This window comes from Cygnus olor, chromosome 1 (genome assembly GCF_009769625.2).
Source record: "Cygnus olor isolate bCygOlo1 chromosome 1, bCygOlo1.pri.v2, whole genome shotgun sequence".
In the NCBI taxonomy this organism is placed as follows: Eukaryota; Metazoa; Chordata; class Aves; order Anseriformes; family Anatidae; genus Cygnus; species Cygnus olor.
Window position 1 is genome coordinate 94202968 of NC_049169.1, and position 22387 is coordinate 94225354.

Below are 22387 nucleotides of genomic sequence, written 5' to 3' on the forward strand. Positions count from 1 at the left end.
AAAACCTCCCCTCTTTCTTAGGAATACACTTGGTCCCTCCCTTTTTGGGAGCTCCTCCCCCCTCAAAAGGCATAGGCATATCTCTAGCCTTTTTTCTCTTTGTGGGATAAGGCCTACTTAAGCCTGCCGGCCAGGAATCAGAGCCTGGGGCTGATTTCCTTTCTTGCACCTAAAAAAAACCCAAACAGCTGCCCTTATGGGTACTTAGGATGCCCACATGCCTGTTACATGTAGTTGCCTATGGCAGTGGGAGAACCAGTTCTGATGACACCACTGGTCTTTTCAGTCCTGATGAGCAATCATTCACACAGAGAGACTGGCAATTACAGGAAAATCATAAGGACAATCATGAGCAAGGTTCAGGGAAACCCACTTGCAGAAGAAGTGGTGAAGAAGCCCACCTCATTTCTTGTTGATTGGCATAAACAACTCTGGCACAGGTACCTCTTTCTCTTGGCAGATGGACTCATGACACCTCTCCTCCTGTCTTTGTCTCCATATTTTTTTTGTCCATGCTCTGAATCTGTGTTATAAGCAGGAAAATGATGGTGATCCACTTGAAATTAATGAAAACAAAGAGTTTATAGTTGTAGTGTACTGAATAAAGAGGCGACGTCCTCAGTGGTACTCAGCCAAGTTGTGCTGTACAAGTAATTCAAACCAGCTTTTACCCAGCTAAGGAGTCTTGCCTGTTCAGTCAGTTCTCACTGTGTAAAGGCTGAAAGCACTGGCAGCAGCTTTTGAGCAGTTTAGACAGTAACTTCCTGCCCTTCCCCCTGTGATGACCTTAGCACAGGCTTGAGCTACATTCTACCATGACTAATGACACTGCAGACATATTAACCTTGACCCTTAACTAAATGTGGGCTCCTTCGGCAGTGAAGGTGAATCTGGAACACTCAGAGGCCGGATTCCAGTCGCCATGGCACTGCCAGTTTAGAAAGCACAATGGGATCAGAAGTGAGACCGCTGTCGTTCCACTAACAGTCATCTCCTTGAACTAACCGAGTGAGGTGCAGCCTGCAGCTCTCCTCCTCTGCAGCTGGCTCTGCAGAGAGCCCAGGGTCAGGTTACATCTTCAGCGCCTATTTTAGGAGTCCTCTTGGAACCAGTCTTACTAGTGTACGTTTGACTACAGCACAATGATGCCACTGAGGTTTCAGTCTTGTTAGAGAAATCCATCATTTGCTACTTGGCTTTCATTAGCTTGAAGGTAGATTTAGAAAGCGCATTTATCTAGCTCAGCATGGTATGTAAGTGCATAGGCAAGAGCATGAAAACTTGTTGGGGTGAAACTCTGCCCACAAAATGGGCATCATTTGAAGTCCTGTGAGCTTCACCTCTCTCTTTCTTGCCTTAAAAGCATGGAAGGACTAAGTCAGAAAACTATAAACACAAACAATGCTGCTTTGGCTTTTTTTTATTATTATTATTATTTTTGAACTGCCATTTTTATAATTACCTAGTTGAGAAGAGGCTGCAAACTCACACCTTCTTTTAGGTGTCACACAGAAGTGTGACCAGATTAAGTAACTTTCTGTTATGTTACTCTCACCCTTGCACAGCTGATGTTTCCATCTACATTTGTGCTTTTGAGCTGATCGTTGAACTTGATGAGAAATGTGAAGTGTCAGTTAGCCTGGGCAAGAGCACAAGTGAAGCCTAGCTGCCTTTCAGATATTCCTATTATATAAATATAGATTTCATGTCACTGAAACAACTTTTGTTTAAAGCAATACCACAAAGTGCAGAATCCGTCTCATTGCCTGTTTTAACAAACATTTTCTACCTTTCTACCTTTTTTTTTTCCCCTCAAGTATTCTCCTTTTTTCGTTTCTGTTTTAGTAACTGGGAGGCTCAGCTTTCCGAACAGCCTATTCATACTTTCTTGTGAACGTAACTGAACCAGATCTGACTCTTGTCCCGAAGGTAATTAGGAAGTGGGGAAAAACTAATTACAGAATTAAATTACCTGGGACAAACAGCCTCGTTTTGCCAGTTTAGCCAGCTATCCCATGATCTAAAGAAATTTGGGTAACCCAGTGACTGCGATGGTCGAAAGTCTCTGATCAAATCAACTCTACTGTAGACATATGTAATATTTTTTCAGAAATAATTCTATTTAAATAAATAGTTCTTTTAAGGATTTCCCAATTTACTGGTTGGTAGGAGCTACTAGAAGGTAGTTCTGTATCCCAACAGCAAACAAAGACAATCTTGATGGACTGTTGCCTGTAAGTTTTGCTTAAACATGTAGTAACAGCTGAATTCAGAAATCAGAGAATACTTTATAAAGAGCACAGTTACCTTTAGGTGACAGAAAGCTTGACCCAAAATCATTAGAAGAGTCCACATCCTGCAGGTGGATATGTTCTTGTAACTCTTCTGCTGTTATAGTGTCATGAACATGTGGAACAAACATGAAAATTACCCCAATGCTTCTGTGCTACTGTTGCTGAAAAGCAATCATGAACAATGATTTACAACAGGGAACAATAGAGAAACAACAATAGAGAAATTTGAGAGCAGAATCTGAAACATTAATACTGCAAGTCAAAAGGTCTATTTTATAGGAAAGAAGGCTCCTGCAACCTTTTCAGAAGAGGCAAATAGCATGGGATGCCAACAGTTATAGTAATTACATGCACTTAATCTCTTAACAGAAGCAGAGATGGTCTTTTCAGAAGTAACACCAAAGACATATTTTCAGAAATAAGAAAACTCACAAGACTTCACTTCTTAAAGTTGCAACTTCTTGCCTTTATTTACTCTTTCCAGCTTTCTTCTCTAATCTGATGTTATTCTTTCAAAAGGGATCAATCTGCTGCTGCGTCTGGTTTTGAAGAGACAGCGCGTGTGGCAGGTAACACGACCTACTTTCTGAACAGGTTTTCTTCCATACAAAATGCATGCAAAGTAGGTGATTACTAAAACTTTCATACTAACTTAACTATCATTTGTTAGTAGAACTTACCCAATATTTTTAGAGTGCTCTCTTAAAATATTTCAAGGTGCCTTTATATGTTAAAAAACTTCAGCAAAATAAATGCAACTGAGTCTTGTAATATACCACTCTCCGAGTGGAAATGTCTAGTTTCTAGAATTTTTTAGACATCTTTTCATTAAATATTTTTTCAACAAATATTACCCATTTTCTGAAAATAAAGTCTAAAGTCTACCTAAGTCCAATGTGTCTAAAAGCAAGAAAGCCAACACTTCAGTTCAGTTCAGTTCAGACGCATCTTGGTCCAGATCTGTCTTCAGTTTCTGGTGCCTGTGGGTCCTGTGTACAACTCTCAGTTGACTCAGAAAGCATTTCTGAGCATGGGAACAGAAACATCGAGGCAAGCTGTAGCTATGAAAATGGGGTAGAGGATCAGTTTTGTTTTAAGCCAGTGCAGATCTGATGTCACCATGTGACACCAAGAAGTAGAAATTCTGTGAGATTTGCATCAGATTCATTTGACTCCGTGGCCAGTTACTTCTAGCAGCACTCCCTGTGTTGCTCCGTCATCATCATTGTGTTCTACCCTTTTGCTTGCTTTTCCTCATCTACAATTACGGTTGTACATTTTCAGTCAAGGGCAAGAAGCACTTGCCCCTCAGAGTCCTGCTTGAATTCTTGCTGGTTTACTCATTCAGCTCCTTAAAAGTTCAGAAGATGGACTGTGGAGTGTGCTTCTGGTATCTTGGCCTGCAGGCAGCCCTATTAAGCAGACTTTTTTTTTTTTTCCCCTCAGAGTCAGGAATACCAGGTGTCTTCCAGATCCTGGCAGCACTCTTGAGAATGGGACTTCAGGATTTTTTTGATTCCTTGCTCCAATAGCCCAGAAATTAGAGAATCACAGACGCCCCCTCCTCTCCCGTCCCTGGGCATCCCACTACCACATTGTCTAAAAGGGAGCAAAGAAACCCCAGGTTTTATGGCAAACCTAGGAGATTTTGAAATTAGAAGCCTGCAATTTCTTAATCTTCCTTGGTCCTTATTTGTTGAAATCAGCAAGCCAATACTTTTCAGATTTCTGTTCTGTGGAGGGCTTAACAATTATCTTTTATTGTATTTTGGACTGAAAATAAAATTATTGATTTTCAAAGTCCTCTGCAATGTGAATTTACTGTTCTATCTTCTTGCCTCTGGTTTGAGAAGGTGATATAATATCTTTGGGAAGACAGATGGGTGAATACAGGTCTGAACAATCAGTAATTAGTAACAGTCTGCAGATATTACAGTAGCTAGTTTCAAGAGGAAAGCCTCTGACAGATTAAAAAATACGCATTTCAAAAACATCTCTAACCTTCAGCATGAAAACAGATGACATTTAAAGAAAAAAAAAAATTAAAATTAAAATAGAAAGAATGCATGCAGAAATTTGCAAAAGCTGGTTTCACCTTACCTCTTTAGCATGTCTTTAGGAATTGATTTGCTGAAAATGTTAAAGATGAAATATTTTTGGCTGTTGAGTTGATTAAATGCAGCAAAAGCAGCTTTCCTTAAGCAACAGGAGGGGGGAAAAAAAGAACAAAAATCATACCTTCAACTAAGAAATAACTCAAATACGATAAGCTAGAATTCAACAGAGAGCCTGAATCAGATTACTTTATCTACCAGTAATTTTAAAATGAAGTGTATCCACAGTTCTCAGAGGCAATAAAACGAGAGCCAAGCTGATTTAAATGCTGGGCAAAACAAACATAATGCAGATCTGACCATTCTGATGTTTGTTTGTAGTCTAAAACAATTCTACGTCCACACCTGTGTTTAAATACTATACTACAAACTTTAAACAACTTTTTTTTTTTGTCAGAGCAAAAAAAATTGAGGATGAAAGATGCTCCACTTTGCTGTAAGTAAACACACATTTGATTACTATAGTTTGTAGTCATGCCTGCTAGAAGAGACCAGAAAATGCAACTGCCACTGTAACAAGAGAAACAAAGATTGATTAGCTTCTGATCTGTGGACATTTTTTTTCACCATAGTCGATAAAGCATAAAGCAATTCTGATAGTTATTAGTTTTTAGTTTCAGCTAAACAACACCCCCTCCCTCCACTTTTTTTTTCTTTTCAAAACCAGTACAGTTTTTTCTGCAAGTTTCACCTGTGCAGGATGGTCAGACTGATTTACTGATACTTGGGCTGGCGGATGTTCTTTATCAATTATGGAGAAAAAAAATGTCCATGATACACCATATGTGAAAAAGCTTATTCATAATTGTAATACAAATTTTCCACTCTTTGTTTATGCATCTGGAGGCTCAGCTGCATCTAGCTGTTTATCTTGCTAGAGCCAAGACTGTATATTGTATCCCTGCAAACAATATGGTCAATTATCAATACCAAATGTGTCAATAATTTGTCTTGTAAAAAGTGAAAGACTCAAACCTAATTATTACAAATAATAATATATTGGTAGATTATAAGATAGGTTTGGAAAGTTTATCTATTTGTCCTGTTCTTCAGTTGCTTACAAACAAATCTTGACACTGTAGATTTCCTCATTTGTAATTACTGATTGTAATTTTGGGGGAAAAATTTATAGGGGGATTTGCAGCATCTTGGTTCAAAATTGATTTTAGTTTGCTCATATGAATGTAATTACTGAAACAAACAAACAAAAAGACCAAAAAAAAAAACAACACGAGTGAGGCAAGCTCATTATTTGGTGTTTTGTTCAAAAATGGACTGTTTATAATACTGTAATAGTTGGAGGGATAGGTCACTTGGCATAACATGAGAAACATTTTGTCATATGCATGCAGGCATGGGTATGTGTTGGGGTGGAAAGGTGGCAAGTAGCAAGAGGCAGCTCACCAGTGAAACTCTGAATCAGGAAATGACATGACTCACATTTCTAAGAACTACCACACAATAGGAGAAATGTGATCCTGGAGAAACCTAATAAGCATTTTGTCACCCACAGTCATAATCCTGTTTGCTACTTAGAGAAACAATTTCCTGAGAAGTAAACAGAACAAAATGTCATGAATATAAGTAGCTATAAATATTGTCAAGTTTGTATTGCTTGACTTACTCAATGAGTGTAAAGTTACACTACAATCAAAAATGCTTTTAAAGAAATAAGAGCTATCTGCTCTGTGCCACTTGACCCATTTGGTTTCTGATACAATGATAAGACTCCACAAAGTTTTCACCACAATTTCCATAACATTAGAGACTGTCAGTGTGCTTCCTATTAGAAGCTTTGCACCTTCTCAGAGAAGGCAGAACAGCAACGAACTGAAAAGAGGAGTTTGTTGTCTACTGCAGTGTTGGTGCACTGGCTAGCCAGCACAAATTCACAACCCATGTATTTCTGTTTGAACTCAGATCTCCTGGTAACATCCACAGCAGATGACCAATCAACACTACTAAATGGCCAACAAAGTTTAAAGGAACCAACTGAGGTAAAATTGATGTTAAATCTGAAGCTAAAGTTTATAGTTGTGAGTATTAACGGATCAGAAGCTCTGAATTTCCACATAAGTGGCCACCTTCAAAACCAGTTACAGCTACCCAGAGAAGCCCTAAGCTCTTTCTGACCTGCCTTATTTACTACATCATGCTTTAACTCTCTGTAATAGAACCAGAATGTGCAATCATGTGACAGAGTTAACTACAATCAAGGAACCACACCCATATACCCACTACTTCCTCTCTTCCCTTCATAATGGCCATTTTTCTGTTTTAAATCAGATCTCTTGATTAAGGTATATCTGTTATGCCACACATTTCTTGGTAGCTGAAGATGAAAACTAATAGAGAAGTCTGGCAGAGGTGTTCTAGACCAGCATTTCCACAAGGGAAGAGTTGTATTCACTCTCTCTGTGGTGTCAATTTGTTCCTGTGATGTCCATATTCACTCATAAATGAGCTGTAACCTACTCTTATCTTGAGTGACTTTATTTCGCAGGTGGATACCCTTTTGGTAGTCCTATTTTCTCTCATAGCCTCTCACCAGGTTCCTTGCTTTCTGTTCTGCTCTAAAGCATGCCCATTCCCATATGTTCATTTTTCTCCTCAGGCACCTTAACCTTCAGTATTCTCCTTTATTCTTCCCATGAAAATAAAAACACATATCCAACAGGCTTCTCTCCCTTCTCAGTCATCCTTTCACCACTGATATCCCTGATTTCTGTCCAATTCTTTGACTACTTGCAAAGAGATTGCCCTGCTACCAAGATCTGCTGTCCTAAGAAAGCCTCTTTAAAAGCCTGCTCTGTATGGTGCTCTCAGTTCTTAATCATAGAATGGTTTGGGTTGGAAGGTACCTCAAAAATCACCTAGTTCCAACCCCTTGCCATGGGTAAGGACACCTCCCAGCAGACCAGGTTGCTCAAAGCCCCATCCAGCATGGCCGTGAACACTTTCAGGGATGGGGCATCCACAGCTTCTCTGGGCAACCTGGTCCAGGGCCTAACCACCCTCTGAGTAAAGAATTTCTTCCTTATATCTAATCTAAACCTATGCATTTTTTAGTTTAAAGCCATTCCCCCATGTCCTGTCACTACACTCCCTGACAAAAGAGTACCTCCCCAGCTTTTCTGCAGGCTCCCGTTAGGCACTTGGAAAGCCGCTACAAGGTCTCCCTGGAGCCTTCTCTTCTCCAGGCTGAACAACCCCAACTCCCTCAGCCTGTCCTCACAGGAGAGGTGCTCCAGCCCTCTGAGCATCCTCATGGCCCTCCTCTGGACTCACTCCAACAGGTCCATGTCCTTCTTGTGCTGGGGGCCCCAGAGCTGAACACAGTGCTCCAGGTGAGGTCTCACGAGAGCAGAGCAGAGGGGCAGAATCATCTCTCTCGCCCTGGTGCAGAACCTTGCACTTGATCTTGTTGAACTTCATGAGGTTTGCACAGGCCCATCCCCCAAGCCTGTCCAGGTCCCTCTAGATGGCATCCTTTCCCTCCATTGTGTTGACCACACCACACAGCTTGGCGTCATTGGCTAACTTGCTGATGGTGCACTCAATCACACTGTCCATGTCACCAACAAATATGTTAAACCGTGCCTATCCCAATACCAACCCCTGAGGAATACCACTTGTCACTGATCTCCACTCAGACATTGAAACATTGAGCAACTCTTTGAGTGCGGCCTTCCAGTCAATTCCTTACCCACCAAGTAGCCTATCCATCAAATCCACATCTCTCCAATTTAGAGACAAGGACATCAGGTGGGAAAAGTCTCGTGCCTTAGGTTTGTACAAATTTTTTTGGCTCCAATCTCAGAGCATTATTGAAGGAAAACAAGGATTTTCAACAAAATTCTTCTATTACAGATCCGTTATCAGCCCCCCCATGCTTATTTAAAATACCTTTTCTGCTTGAACTTTACAAAGACCTTTGCTGTTTATGTGGTACCGAATCCACAACAAATGTATGGTTTGTCTTTACTTTGGCTAAAAAAAGATAGCATTACTGGTGTGATGGATACACCTGTCATAATGACACTCATAGGTAGACCTACAGTCTCTGAGCATATAATATTTTTAACAACAACGCCCTCAAAAAGCATATAGTGTAGACACAGGGTCTTTAGCACTGTTTGGCTCTACAAATCAATTCCTATTGCACTGTGCTACTCACTAATGTAGACAGCACTCATCACCTCAAGGTAAGATACATGCACAAACACCCAAGTGCTGCCTCTACAATTTTTCTTAGCAAAGACAAGGCCTCACTGCCAAAAAGCACTTGGGGTTCTTCCAATCTTTAATTAATTAATGCTCCAAGAAATAGCAATTCATTTAATTACCTCTTACCTGGAGGGTGATTTTCACTGACGCAGTATTTGAACATTTTTGACTAGCAAGGCTTGTACAGACTAGCACTTCTGTGAGTCAGTGAGTTCAAACCTTGGGTCACAGGGCCCCTCTGTAAACACTTCTTGCTGGAAGAAAAAAAAGAGTCATATTACTGTATCATGTTCTTGGTTTTCTTACCAGATAAAATTTCCTATTGAATTCATAACCACCTCTTTCCTCTGCTTCGTAGGCTTTGTTTTAAAACTGTGGGGGCAAATGCCCTTTTCTGAGTTACCATACAATTAGAGGGCAAAATGAAATTATGTCTTTTACTGTTCAAATATAATTATCACATGCAAGTTTCAGAAATATGGTTAAGAATCAATATAAAGAAATCTGCCAGAGTTGTACCATTCTTATTTTTTTAAATAATTATTATCTTACTGTTAAATTTATCTTTTTTTTTTTTTTTTTTTTTTTTTTTTTTTAAGTTTCATGAAGGTTAGTAGTTTTGGGAGATTTCCAAATGGTCCCTTCCTGCTATAGGTGTTATTCCTTGAGTGTCCTACAACACTACTCAGAACACGTCTAGTCAATGAAACCTAAGAACCCTATGCCATTATATCCACAGAATACCCCCAAAGATACTTCGCTATTGTGTAATATTTTGGGATAATATTAAGACATTCTGAAGTAGACATTGAGTAAGTCAGAAAGATTCCTAACTCCTGGATCAGTGGCCCAAATGTATCTCCTCTAACTGCAATATTTGAAGTCTCATGAAAAATATCAAACACAGCACAGATCCTTCAAAAATGGAAAACCTTACCTTTATGAAACGAGCAGTTCACAAAGCTGCTGACTGTCTTTGTGCTGTCTTTACACAATTGTTCCAGTCCATTATTATTCTTTCTGGCATTTTTTCCATTTTGATCAATAGAACTTTACTCATGGCCTGATGAAGAAACAATTAATTCTTATGACAGATGCCTTACCTTCAAATATCAGTAATGATCCTCACACCCTGTGGAACAGGACAACCGGCCAAGGTTTGAGTCTACCAAATCACTTGACTCTGACTTGGCTGTACTGATTTAGTTAACATAGCTACCTATGTAGATTGACAATCTGAAACTTATTTAACAATAGATAACAGATTGAATTAGGTTCAGCTATTTACGACTTAGGAAAGAGCCCACAAAAGGTATCTGCACTGATTGAAGTAAACTGAATCAAACTGATGCAACAGTCTATTATCTTCCTCTGTGATTTTCAGTCCTACATTGCTTAAGTAGGACCCTGACACAGGATTTCTCCTGGAAAATGCAGATAAAACAATTCTCTCAGAAGACTTTTTTAATTAGTGTGCATGTGGCGATGATCTGGAGATGACAAGGTAGAATGAACAGACTTAAAGAGCATAAGAACTCTTATATTCCAAGACTAACGCTGCTTGGTAAGGACTGCTTTTGTGTAAATTTATTCATTGGAGTTAAGCACTTGCTGTACTGTATCAGCCAAACTGCAGGTAAAAATAGTTAATGATGTTTCCTTTGGGTCTTGGCACTTTGGGTCTTGGCACTTTCCATTCTGTCTGGGGTTGATAAAAAATGAATAATAGCAGAGTTCAAAGGAAAGGAACAACTAAGTGAGTTCAACATGTCTGGGTTAACGTAGTTTTCCACTCAACAACTCACAGTCTTATAACAAATACCTATGGGACAAAAATAATGTGTAGGACTTGGTCCTACAGTTTCTCTATCATACCATACCAGTTCACCTATCACCCTGTACTGTGCTATGATCACATTTATGTAGTACATACCAACATACTAGGGTTAGTGTACACTAAGTAGAAAACTGATCAGGTAGGAGACTAGAAAGCATGGAGTGAATTGAGGCGAGTTGGAAAAAAATGATAGGAAGAGACAGGAAAGGAAGAAAAAGAGATGATAAAGAGTACGGAGATGTGCATAAACTGAAGATGTATTAGAACAATAAGACTGAACTGAAGAGAATAAAATGACAAGACACTCCAGAATTTCTCTGATAATAATACTTGCTCCCTCAGTGGATAGAAAAAGAATAAAATCAGCATTTAAATGATTACCAGGGAGGGTCAGAACTGTTAATCCAAGTTACACTCTTAAGCAATTCACTTTTCACTTGTGAAAATTTTACCCAGGATATAGGTTGTTTTCTACCGTCATTAGAAATATTATGGCTATCTTGATTCCTTCCTCTTTCATTTGCACCAAACAGACTATGCCACATGGTCTCAGCAGTCAGTAAGGCCCCTGTGTGACTTCAGATTGCTTATGTGTTCTAACATCTTATATCAATGAATGGTTCAAGATTGGGATATGCCTAGGAGTGTGTATGTCCTTGGGCTTGGATCTGAATTCTGCTTACCAAAAGGAATAATTGAGCTCTACATATCTGAAAACTCGCAGACACAACCACAGATTTGTTGTGAAATAGTCACACAGGTCCAAGAGTAAAGCAGCCTCCCCTGTCCCTCCCTTGCATATTTTCCTGACTTATACCAACATATGAGTCAACTGTGAAAACTGGCCAGGAGATCTTGTTTTCTAATCCCTGCCTTGCTGGGGGCCCTGATGGGACCCAGAGAAAGTCATGTCACCCCTACTTCAAGTCTTCCTATCCACAGAACTGTAGCCTTATTCATCTTCTTAGCTGCTTTTCTAATTACTACTTCTTTCATTTCGTCTATACGGAACCAAAGCAATTTAGACTTTTAAATGTACCCTTCAAAAAAACAAAGAAAAACAAACAAAAAACACAACACGCGAACCCCCAAACTAAGGGGAAATCTTAAGTCATGTTAAGAGAGACATCAGGCCAGAGTAAATTGCGCTGGCTGCCACTTTTAAGCTTATAGAGAAAACCACAGTTAAGTAGAAGAGCCTGGAATTGCTTTGTTTTCACTGCTACTTTATCTGAATGCCAACAGAAACTCATGACATGCCAATTTCTGGTGTATAAATGTATCTGGTGTATAAATGTATCTTATAGTCCTTGGGCAACAATGAGAAGTGATAGATGACAAAGACATACAAATTTCACTTCAGTCAGGGGAAATAAATTAAGGTATATTAGTCTAATTAATCCAATATAATCTGACTTGATTTAATCTGCACACTAGCGGATGGAAATGAAGCACAGATAGAGTCATAATACTCTGTCCCCACATAAGTAAGGTTCACATGCCTCCAAATCCCAGTCTTGAACTGAGATCTTCATGTGGCCACTGGCATGAAAGGTAATAGACCTGGTGCAAGGTCTATGCATGGTAACTGCCAGTTCTCTTCAGTAAGCCCCAGTTGAGAGTAGAGGTTGACAGAGGTTTTGCATTTCACTGGTAAGGAATGTGTGGCTGTTAGGCTACACTGAGGTCACCAAAGAGATTCCGGAATCAGTTCACACAGTAATGACCCCATTTTTAAAGTCATGAATGTTGTCCCTCACAGAGGAAGGATGAACCATTAAGATTAGATTCAAAAGATGGTCACATACTGTAGTTCTTTACCGTCGTCAGTGACATTCACTTTCTTTCTTCCAGTGTCATGAGAATGCCTGAATCATGGCTGATATTTTGTGAGCCCTGCTTTGACATACATATAGTCCCCCAAAGAAAAGTGTGAGTTTCATTAAAGCAGCTTTCATTTGCACAGAACATGTGGCTTAAAGAAACATCTTACCACCCTCATGCTGTAAAATGCGATCTCCCTATAGCTAGAAAGAAGAATCATTATCATTCCTTGAAGATACAGCAACAATTTTTTTTTCTCATTTTCTTACGAAGAATTATTAGAAACATGTTCTTTCCCTGGTGCTGAAAAGCAATTCAAGAGAAAAACAATGCTACACCATATTGCTAAATCATGCAATGCTGGTATTTCTGAAGTCTAACTCATGCAATCAGATGACTGCACATGACCTTTAACTCCCTTGATAAAAGTAATCTTTCATCAGCCTGGTTAAAGATCTAAAGCTGAAAAATTTTAATTCCTAGACAGAAAGGCAAATAGAGAAGAACCCCAAATTATTACATACTTTAAACAAATCTTATGACTTTGGCATCATCTTCAAATGGATGGCTTGGGCAATGCTGCACCTCCTTATCCTTCATTCTGCTTTGCTGATAATCTCCGTGCACAAGTTAATATTTTACTTAACAGGCAATATAATTTTAAGAGAATTGTGTGAAAAGATAGTACCTTCCAGCACTTTCGTGTAATACATGGCAGTAGGAGGCTGCAGAGGACACACAGATCCAGATCCTTTTAATGTTACATGATGCATAAAAGCCAAGCAGGAAGATAGGCTGAGCATCGAGAAAGCTCATTTTTGGACACTCATCTTGAAACTCATGATAGTTTTAAAAAGTCCCAAGGGGAAGTAGCTCTCAGCAGTAAGAACCAGGGCTGCAAGTCCTCAGCATCCTTTAAGGCGAGGCTCAAGAAGTGAACAAATTCTAAGAGCTTGTGGTCAGCATTTCTAGTTGGCATTGCTTTTTTAAAGGCATATCATCTGCCAACAGAAAACTAAGATGTTTTACTAGGGCCTAGCACATTGCAAATCCCCCAGATGTTGAAGATCGCAGCACCAGCAAACCTTCTGAAAATGTTGCTTGTCATGCTTCTCCACATCAGAATGCTATGCAAAGCAGGATTCGCCTAGGTTCTCCATAGGGTTCATTGCTCATCGCTTAAGGTTTTACAGTTAGTATGATCTGACTGATATGCCCCAAGAATGTTAATAAAAAAAATAATTGAGTAATCTTTTTTTTTTTTTTCTGAACTAAAGCACTCCATGTACGATCATGGCTGTTATAATAAAACAACAGTAAACATGAACAACCCCCCTCCTCCCGCCCTCCCCAAAAAAGCAGTGTGAGTCCTGAACTGCTGATATTTTATTTCATGTCAGCACTAAGCAATGCGAGACTATGCTGAAAGTTTTGGGGAAGGAATGTTCTTTACCAAATCTACACAACATGAAGTAAGAATCATAGCATACCATTATAGGGATGCTTCCTAAGGGAAACAGGTGATTAAAACAATTTCCCAGGGGCAATAAAGTACATCAATGAACCTGAAGTTCTGAAATCCTATTCTGTGCCTAATGTGGTTCTATTTTGGCAAAACTCCACTGAAGTCAGCTAGGTCTCCTGCTCAGTTGAAAGACAAGTTTAACACAAACAAATCAGCTATGTCATCACTCCTTTCCTTCTGTAAGGTTCGTACCTTTATTTTTTTATTGCAAAAGCAAGTTTGGGCTCCTCTCTCCCTGGATGTTTCCATGCTGAGTCTGAAACCTACTGGAGGCTTTGAATTCAGTTATTGGATTGTATCATTCTTTCCTTCCTTCTTCTCATTTAGGACTCTAATCCTATCTGAGATTGTGGTCCAAGGTTTGATTTTCTTTAATTTTTAACTTGGATATATCATGCAGACAAGAAGCTAGCATTTCTTGTTTGAATACCGGGTATTTTGCTTCTGATTTCAGCGAAGCTAACTGTTTAGGATGGTTAGCGGGTCTATTTTAGCCTCAGATATTCCATGTACTCAATTATTTATGCATTTTAATCGCTCAGATTACAATGCCAACACCACGCTGTTTGCAGTACAGGCCTAAAGATATGGAATGACTGTCCTCTGTAGTCAATAATCCTTCATAGGTACTCAGCAAACATGGGAATTAAAGAACTGGAGTTTACATGCGGGTATAAATGCCTTGCCAAAGATTCTTTGAAAGGTATACACTTTCAGCAAATGTGTAGGACTTGCTTTCATATACTTTAAGTTAAGCATCCAAGTTTTAAGAATGGAGGTCACAAGCAAAATAACTGCTTTGTGGAATTATCTGACTGGGCTGTTAGTCATATAAATTTTTTACACTAACAAAAGGGAAGCCTCAATTTTCTTATTTCTGCCAATGCTACTGCATTGCCACTTCTTAACACACTAAATAGTTACCCTGAGGTACTGTTTTAACCAAAGGTCAAGTTGATCTTCAACAGAAAAAATATGTTATTAGGTATACGGTTAACAAGAAAAATGTATCTTATGGTTTTGCTTGATGAAAGTAACTAGTGTTTTATAACTAAAAGGAAGAGTTGCTTATGTTTGGAAAGCAGTGCCATTCTTTTGTTGTAAACAACTTAAAAAGTTGCTTTAAAACAACTTAAATTTCTTTAAGCAATGTCTTCAAAGCTGGTGACATCTCCCTGAATATATCTCCATCTTCCTTTGAAAGAAGTGTGTGGGTGGATTTAATGAGATTTATACCCAAAAGCCTACAAGAGCCTTTATCTGTCCATTTCACAAAACAGATTGTACATTGGTCCTCCACACAACTGACCTGTCTGTCACCTTTTTTCTAGTTCCAGCATTCCTTCAAACTCTTTTATCTTAAAGGATCTGCAAACAGAATCAAGATAACGAGATAAATGCTGTCCTGTATTTAGGTTTATCAAAATTTGAGTTACAAGTGGAAAATGTGCCCAACTTTCTGTTTGTAGCTGCAAATGCATACATGATACATAACGTGTCTTCTGACAAATCTAGTGCATATGCAACAGCATAAATGAATCTTTTAAGCATCCTAAAAAAGTCAATCATCCTTAGCAGGTAACACAATACAGGCACAGGTATGTCCCAGCTGGCAAATGTAAATGTCTCCCAGATCAGGAAAAGCCAAGAAAGATGAGCATGAAAGCAACTTCCTCCTCTCCACCCTTTCCTGCCTCTGCAGAGAAGCACAACTGCATCATATGAAGGAGGGAAGTGTTTTTCAGTCACTCCATTCTTGACCAAAAAAAAAAAAAAAAAAAAGACTGTTTCTGTGATGTTTGTGCCTAAAGTTATGACAATTGCTGGGAGGCATCAGCAAAGTACAGTACCTTCTATAAAGATTTTTTGGGGATTGGTGCTAAACTCTGTGGCAATAAAATACTTCCATCAGCTTTATGTAACTATGTTAGTTTTGTTTGTATTATCATAGAATCAAATGTATTACTAAATAAATCACGGGTATTTCTTGTCTTGCAGAAGCAACAACAGTATTGCCTAGAAGGGATGAGAATGTCAGAAACTCCTCTACAGACCCAAGAAATGCAAATATGTGGGACAGAGACAGAAAGAGAGAGAAAGAAGGAAAAAGAGTCAATAAACTTGTCTGATGTAAGAAGAAAATTTTCAATATCAATTAAATAAACAGTTTATAATTTGTCCTTTTCTCTAATGGAGAATTTATACCCATGGAAGTATCCTAGTATAATAATTTTATGAGAAATGACTACAGATTCACCCTTGAAAGACAAACAGGACTTTCACCTGGACATAGAAAGCAAGCACAGATTTCCACGTAATCTTCAAAGAAGGTTTGACATACATACAACAAGACTTTACAGTTCTCCAACCCCCTCCTTTCCTTGGAACATTTTATACAGCTGATGATTTATTTTAGTTGACAACTTCTAATGGTAACTTTAACAAAACCAGCACTCTTTGATTGCTGGCCTTGGTTGTATCATAGTGAATCAGAAGTAAACGCATCAGGCTCTGTGAGCTTCTCCCAACCACACACAGATAAAACAAAAGTCAGAATCTGGGGCCCAGGTTCCAGATTGAGTTGGAAAAGACATAGTTAACTACTTTCAACTCCATAAAAGAAAAGCTCAATATACTAACAAGATAGTCGCTTTGAACTGTCTCCAGACACTGAACCATGAATATTTTAGTACTGCAAACTAAATGGAATAGATTGTCTTACGACCTTTATGAGAAATTGCCCTTTACATTTTTTTTTCAAACCAGTGATTCATATTGCCATGTCATTTTTCTCCTGCAGAAACACAGAACAGGGGCACTGCTTTCACTGTGAACCTTTTTTTTTTTTTTCCTGTTTCTGGCAAGTATCCTAGGTTTTGTAATTTAATATTCCTGCCAAAAGCACTGGAAACATTTGAGATGATCCTCAAGGGATTAAGGACAAACTGTGGATTACATTCTTGGCATTGGACTGAACTAGAAGCTTGCATTTTTCTTGCTGTTACTGAAAATTTGTAAACTAACCAAATAAGGATACAGCAGAATTAAGAATAACTCGATGCTGTTTTACTTTTGCTTCTCAGACCATTAGTCCATTATCAGAATATTAAATTACAAAACTAGATCTCTGGATCTAATGTACTCCTGCTCTTAATCTAGAGAACATGTTTAAGTCAAGCAGATGTGTTTATGCTCATTAACCTTGCATATTAACAAAGTGAGAACAGGTTGTGGTGAGGCGGAGGACATGATTTTTACTTTTTGTTTCCATTTCACAAATGTAAGGGGTCAACAACATAAGGACAGCTGAAGTGAATCAGATCAAATCTGTAAAAAGCCAAGCTCCTTTCTCTGACAGTGACCAATAATGGGTACTTTGGGAAAGATTACAACATAGGGCAAGACTGACTCTTCCTCTAATATACCCTAGTGAGATCTGGTAACTTGCTGTTCAGGGACAGCAAGAGTTGGAGGCTGGTTTCACATCTGTGCATTTAAAAGCTGTTCCATGATTTTATTCAGTTACTTTACTGAGACCACTTGCACTCCTAGCCTCAGTAACACCCTGAGACCCTCAGTCTCGCTGTTCATTTCCACTGGACTATGGAAAAACAACTTGCTTTTCCTTGATTTAAGCCTGCTGCCTGGCAATTTCAATAGGCACTCTGGCTTCTGGTACTGTGAGAGAACACTCCTTCCCTAACACCTCTCTGGGGCATATGTTGAATACCAGGTCATCAGCAGTAGAACCACTATCTGTCCTACCACCCTCTGGCGGGATTTAGAGGTACAAAAGGAGATACAGAGACAAACCAAAGAACATAAGTTTCATCTGTTGCAGTCACTATAGCCACAAATCACAGGGAAATCTTTCAGAAAAAAAATATATTGAATCTAACACTTTCTGAACTTACTAAATAATGAACAAAGTACTCAGAGATCTAGTAGATTTCCCTTGCATAATAAGCCCAGTGTTTTATACTTAAAAAAACAAAACAAAACAAAACTGCTCAAGCTAATGAATGACAGATGTTAGACTTTACTTCCCAGTACTTCCAGGATGGCCTGGAAAAATGTTAGCTCAGACATTTTTCAAGATCCAAAATGTCAATCAAACACGTTAAACTGTTTGAATGCAACCTGTAACTTGTTATCTGAGTTAGAGATAACTTATCAAAAAATTATATGAGAAAGCAAAATTATATGTTTTAAGCAAAAGTTGAAACATATTAAAATATATCAAAGCATATAATATTGTTGAACTGTTTAAAAGCCATTTGTCTTTTACGAAAGTGCAATTGAAATAACAAAGCTAAAGAAAGTATGTACAACACTGATTGCACGAAATTGGTCGATTTAAAAATTACAGGAGCTTAAGAACCTTGCCTATTTTCTAGAACCTTTTCTATTTTCTATTACCTAGAGAAATGCCATAGCAGCAGTAAAAATAACTCACTTTTCTGTTATATTGGATGATTTAACTACTGCTCCACAAGCTCACAGGACCTGATGTAAACTTCTAGGATAGGTTAACATTGCTGCAAACTTCTTATTGTAAATCTAATATCACTTTCTTTAAATCTAGTACCTAAATATAAAATAAGAACTGGATCACAACGATAGTGGGTCACAGTGATACCAGGGTGAAGCAAGTGAATGAATATTCAACAAGTGCGATATGCCTATATCCTCTACTTACTCCATTATATAGATGTAGCCTCTTAGCTGTTTAAGAAACAGACTGTAAAAATACTAATGATGGATTAAAGATGACTTTTTAAATGCATTTTGATACCGTGCTACTCAATTTTATAACCTAAGTGACAGCCTATCTTAAGAAGCAGGAAAGGCAGGTATGGCTCTATGTCCCATGGACCCTGGTTTTAGAAATAAAAGCCATTCTCTTACAACTTCATTTTATAAACAGGTGAAAACATGAGAACTTTTCCAAGGCTTCTTATTACAAAATTTACGGGGAGAACTTCTGTTTCTCAAGAAAGCAGGCACAATGCTTCTGGGACTGGTTGGTATCTCACATCAAAGGAAAATGAGGACATCTGGAAGAGAAAAAAGGTTTAACATTTTTGGGAGAGGAAACTTTGCGGGAGTTTTCCACAAGTAAGAGCAGAAACCGCTCTTCTGTGTAAAAGAAGACGGGATGACAACACTAAGTGCTGTGTTTCCACAGAAAAAAGGGCCTTTGGGGAAAACCAGTGATGAGCATGTGATAGCCTAGCTAGGGACTTTCAAGAATGGGGGAGGGAAGGCATCAGGACAGGGCTCTGGGTTTTATTGCATTTAAAAAGGAATGAAACTGAAGAAGTACCCAAAAGGGGAAGATAATACAGTACTGAAATCCACTATTGTCTGGGACACTTTGTTTCACTTAAAAGTTGAAAAGACAATGAAATCTCACAGAACTCATGACAAAACATGCTCTGGCAAGAAGGCTGAGTTATATAAATAGACAAGAAAGGAAGTCTGATGCTGAGATGGTACAGCTGCCCTACAAAGTCCTATACCTTGTCAGAATTTTTGAGATCTCTTGATTAGAGGTCATACAGAGTAAGCTGTTGGAAAACACTAGTACCAGTAAGAGGTCAGTTCTGTGGCCTTCAGTATGCTGGCCTGCTCCTCAAATCCATTTTGGTCTGTGCAAGCCACATCATACCCAGCAGGGCTGACCTGGAGTTCAGCTCACTTGGGAAAACTAACTTTTAAAAAACATTAGTGGTTTCCAAACTGTCACAAACTGCCCCAAAAAGCTTCAGCTCTGTCTTTGCTGTCCACTCTCCCTGAAAGTACACTACCTACATTCATCCATAGGGCAGGCTCCTTCACTTCTCTAATGTAACCCAGTCCCTAGTATCCCTGCCTATAGACCTGCCTCTGCACTCCCCAGCTTTGTCACTAGCAATAGTTTTTCTGCTTCGTTAATATTGCCCAGTCCACAGATCTAGACCATTGTAAAATGAAAGATTAAAAAACCGTTGGCAACAAAGGAAGTGAAATGTGTTATTCAGCTGGTGGTGATTCCTCTTTGGTAAGTCTAAAATCAGAGTTTTGTTAAGACACTTATTAATGGGCTTTTTCACAGCACACTCAAAACCAGACAATAACAAAACATTGTTCTTTGTTTCTCAGAGTTCTGAGAGAAGAAAATGCTGCCCAAGCCAGTGGGTTAATTTAGAAATTCACTAATCTGCTGATGAAGACCTACAGTGTTTCATTTGAGAAATGCACGCATTTCACAGGTAAGTAAAGTGTTCCCGACAAATACTTTGCATACAGTGACAGCGGTCACCATAAAACGAACCAGTAGGCTAGGATTCTCTACCCTGGTGAACAGATACCTTAGGAAGGCCTGATGGCATGGAGAGGAATTTCACTGTCTCTTTAGGTATTCAATAGAGAGGAGCCATCAATGAACCTAAGAGAAGTTGGGTTATAAAGACACCCTACAGTCCTACAGAACTCCTTGCCAGATGATTTTTTATCTTCAGAAAATCCTCAAGGGAGGTTGAACGAGGATTTAGAAGAGAGATCTATTGATATAATTGGCAAGCACAGACTGTGAAAGACTCTGATGTAAAAATCTTGAAAACCGCAGCAAACTGTACAAAAGGAATGTGAAGAATTATGAAAAGTTACTGGTCTAAATACGATTTTGTCCAGTTGATAATAGATGAACTAGAACCTAATTTCATGGCTTTCAGCCTGACACCATGATTTATACCACAAAAGGTTTTAGACACACAAGATAAGAAGACAGCACTTCAGATCTTTTAACCCAAGCTTCTGAGGTTACCACAGTCACAGAAAGAGATTTTAGCATGTGGGACACACTCTTTCCTCTTGCCTTTCCCTTTTATAATTTCTCCCTAGAAATAGGCAGCAGGCACTCTCCTGGCAGCCTTTCAACACACTCATTCTCCCTCATTCTCAAGACTTGGAGGTGCTCCTCCTAATCATCTATCCTCCTGTGATGTTTGGGGTGGCAAACGCTCCTAGAGCTCTGGGACGTTCGCATCTCTGCTCCTTAAAGAGACAAAACAGATGGGAACTCCTGCGGCACTCTGCTTCTGTTATAGCTCTGTTACATTACTGTCTCACTACAAATACTTTAGCAGATGCAAAGATAAATCATTCAACAGCATGAGGTTTTGCCCACACTCTGGGGACTAAACAATAGTGGGTGAATTATGAACCTGACTGTATCATTTTGCTGGCTGTTTCTCTGTGTTCTTCAGCAGATGACCTTATCTCATTTTTCCAAATTAACAGAAGTTCAGAAGTTTCTCAAGACACTCACTTTTACCATAAAAAATTAAAGTACCTCCATTATGACTCCGCATGATTCATGCATGCTTTTTGCAAAAGGTTAAGGGCAAATTCGTTCTCAGGAGAAGCAGAAGTATATTATTTCACATGATTAGTGCTCTCTGACACCCTTAGAATCAATGGCCTTACTGAACTCAAGGGAGAAAGGAAAGGAAAGAAAGGGAGAAAGGGAAAGGGGAAAGTTAGTATGGACCTACCACACAGACAAATTACTGAGATCACAGATACAGAAGGAAAGGTTATTATCTTTCTCTTATAAGCTTTGCATCACCTGCTGTTTCAGCTCAATCCCCAAAGCTTTTACTTCTCTGACACATACAGAAAAAATAACTTTATTCAGCTTATACCATCATGCAAGACCTTTAAGCTGACCTCTGTTAAACAAGAGTACTTTTTCAATTTTGAAGTTCACATCAGCACTTATAAGTCACAATCAAAGCTCGGGATAATACAGTAAGCTGGATGAGAGTGGCTCCTTTAGCTTTAGAAGCAATAGAAATGACAAACTGAAAGGGATTTTTTCTGTTCTCAAAAAAAAAAAGTTTCTTCCAGTTTTCTGATAAGCAACTGCATTAATTCAGTGCTCAAAATAAAAGTATCAAACAGCCTCAGTCTGAATCAGACCTGATCATGCTTCGCTATCTTAGACCATTTAGTGTCTCATGGTCTTTTGTTAATACGCTATTTGTGCATAAATTCTTCTAGAATAGAAAAACAACACAGACAGCACCTAAATACATGCAGCAGAAAAACTTCAGAGCTCTTTTTAAAGCACAGGTGTTAAAAAAAAAAAAAAGAAAAAGAAAAAGAATAAAATTAGCAATAGTCTTTCTGTCTTTGGAAAAGAATAAAAATGTAGTTGAGTCCAGTTCTTCAACTCTCTAAGCCTGCAGCCTTATAGCCTTCTCTAGAATCATACTGGTTTGCATCAGTAGAGATTTTGGCTACTCTAAATAGTGTCACTCTCTTTGAAAACAAAACCCCACAAGATCCTCAATACCACATTACATTCATGTATGAAAAGCATCAAAATGGATGACCCTCTGAATAACACAATATTCACAGTCATCTTGCCATGTAAAATTTCAGTCAGTCTTTTAAAGCTGACACAAAGACCTCATAGGGAAGTTGAGACCTCGGAATTTCACCTAGCCCACTAAAAAAGGGTAAGGTTTCTGCAGATTCAATTTTTAATTAAGCAAATGGAAGAACCAATTCCAGGTTT

At 38.8% G+C, this 22387-nt stretch overlaps 1 long non-coding RNA gene across 1 annotated transcript; it reads left to right on the forward strand.

The window, feature by feature from the left end:
• The first annotated feature begins 402 nt into the window (after positions 1-402).
• On the forward strand, positions 403-21972 carry LOC121064086. The gene is made up of 5 exons (XR_005816324.1): positions 403-1122; positions 2814-2863; positions 4806-4844; positions 6329-6405; positions 15820-21972. It is a non-coding gene; the product is annotated as an uncharacterized LOC121064086 (long non-coding RNA).
• Positions 21973-22387: the final 415 nt, after the last annotated feature.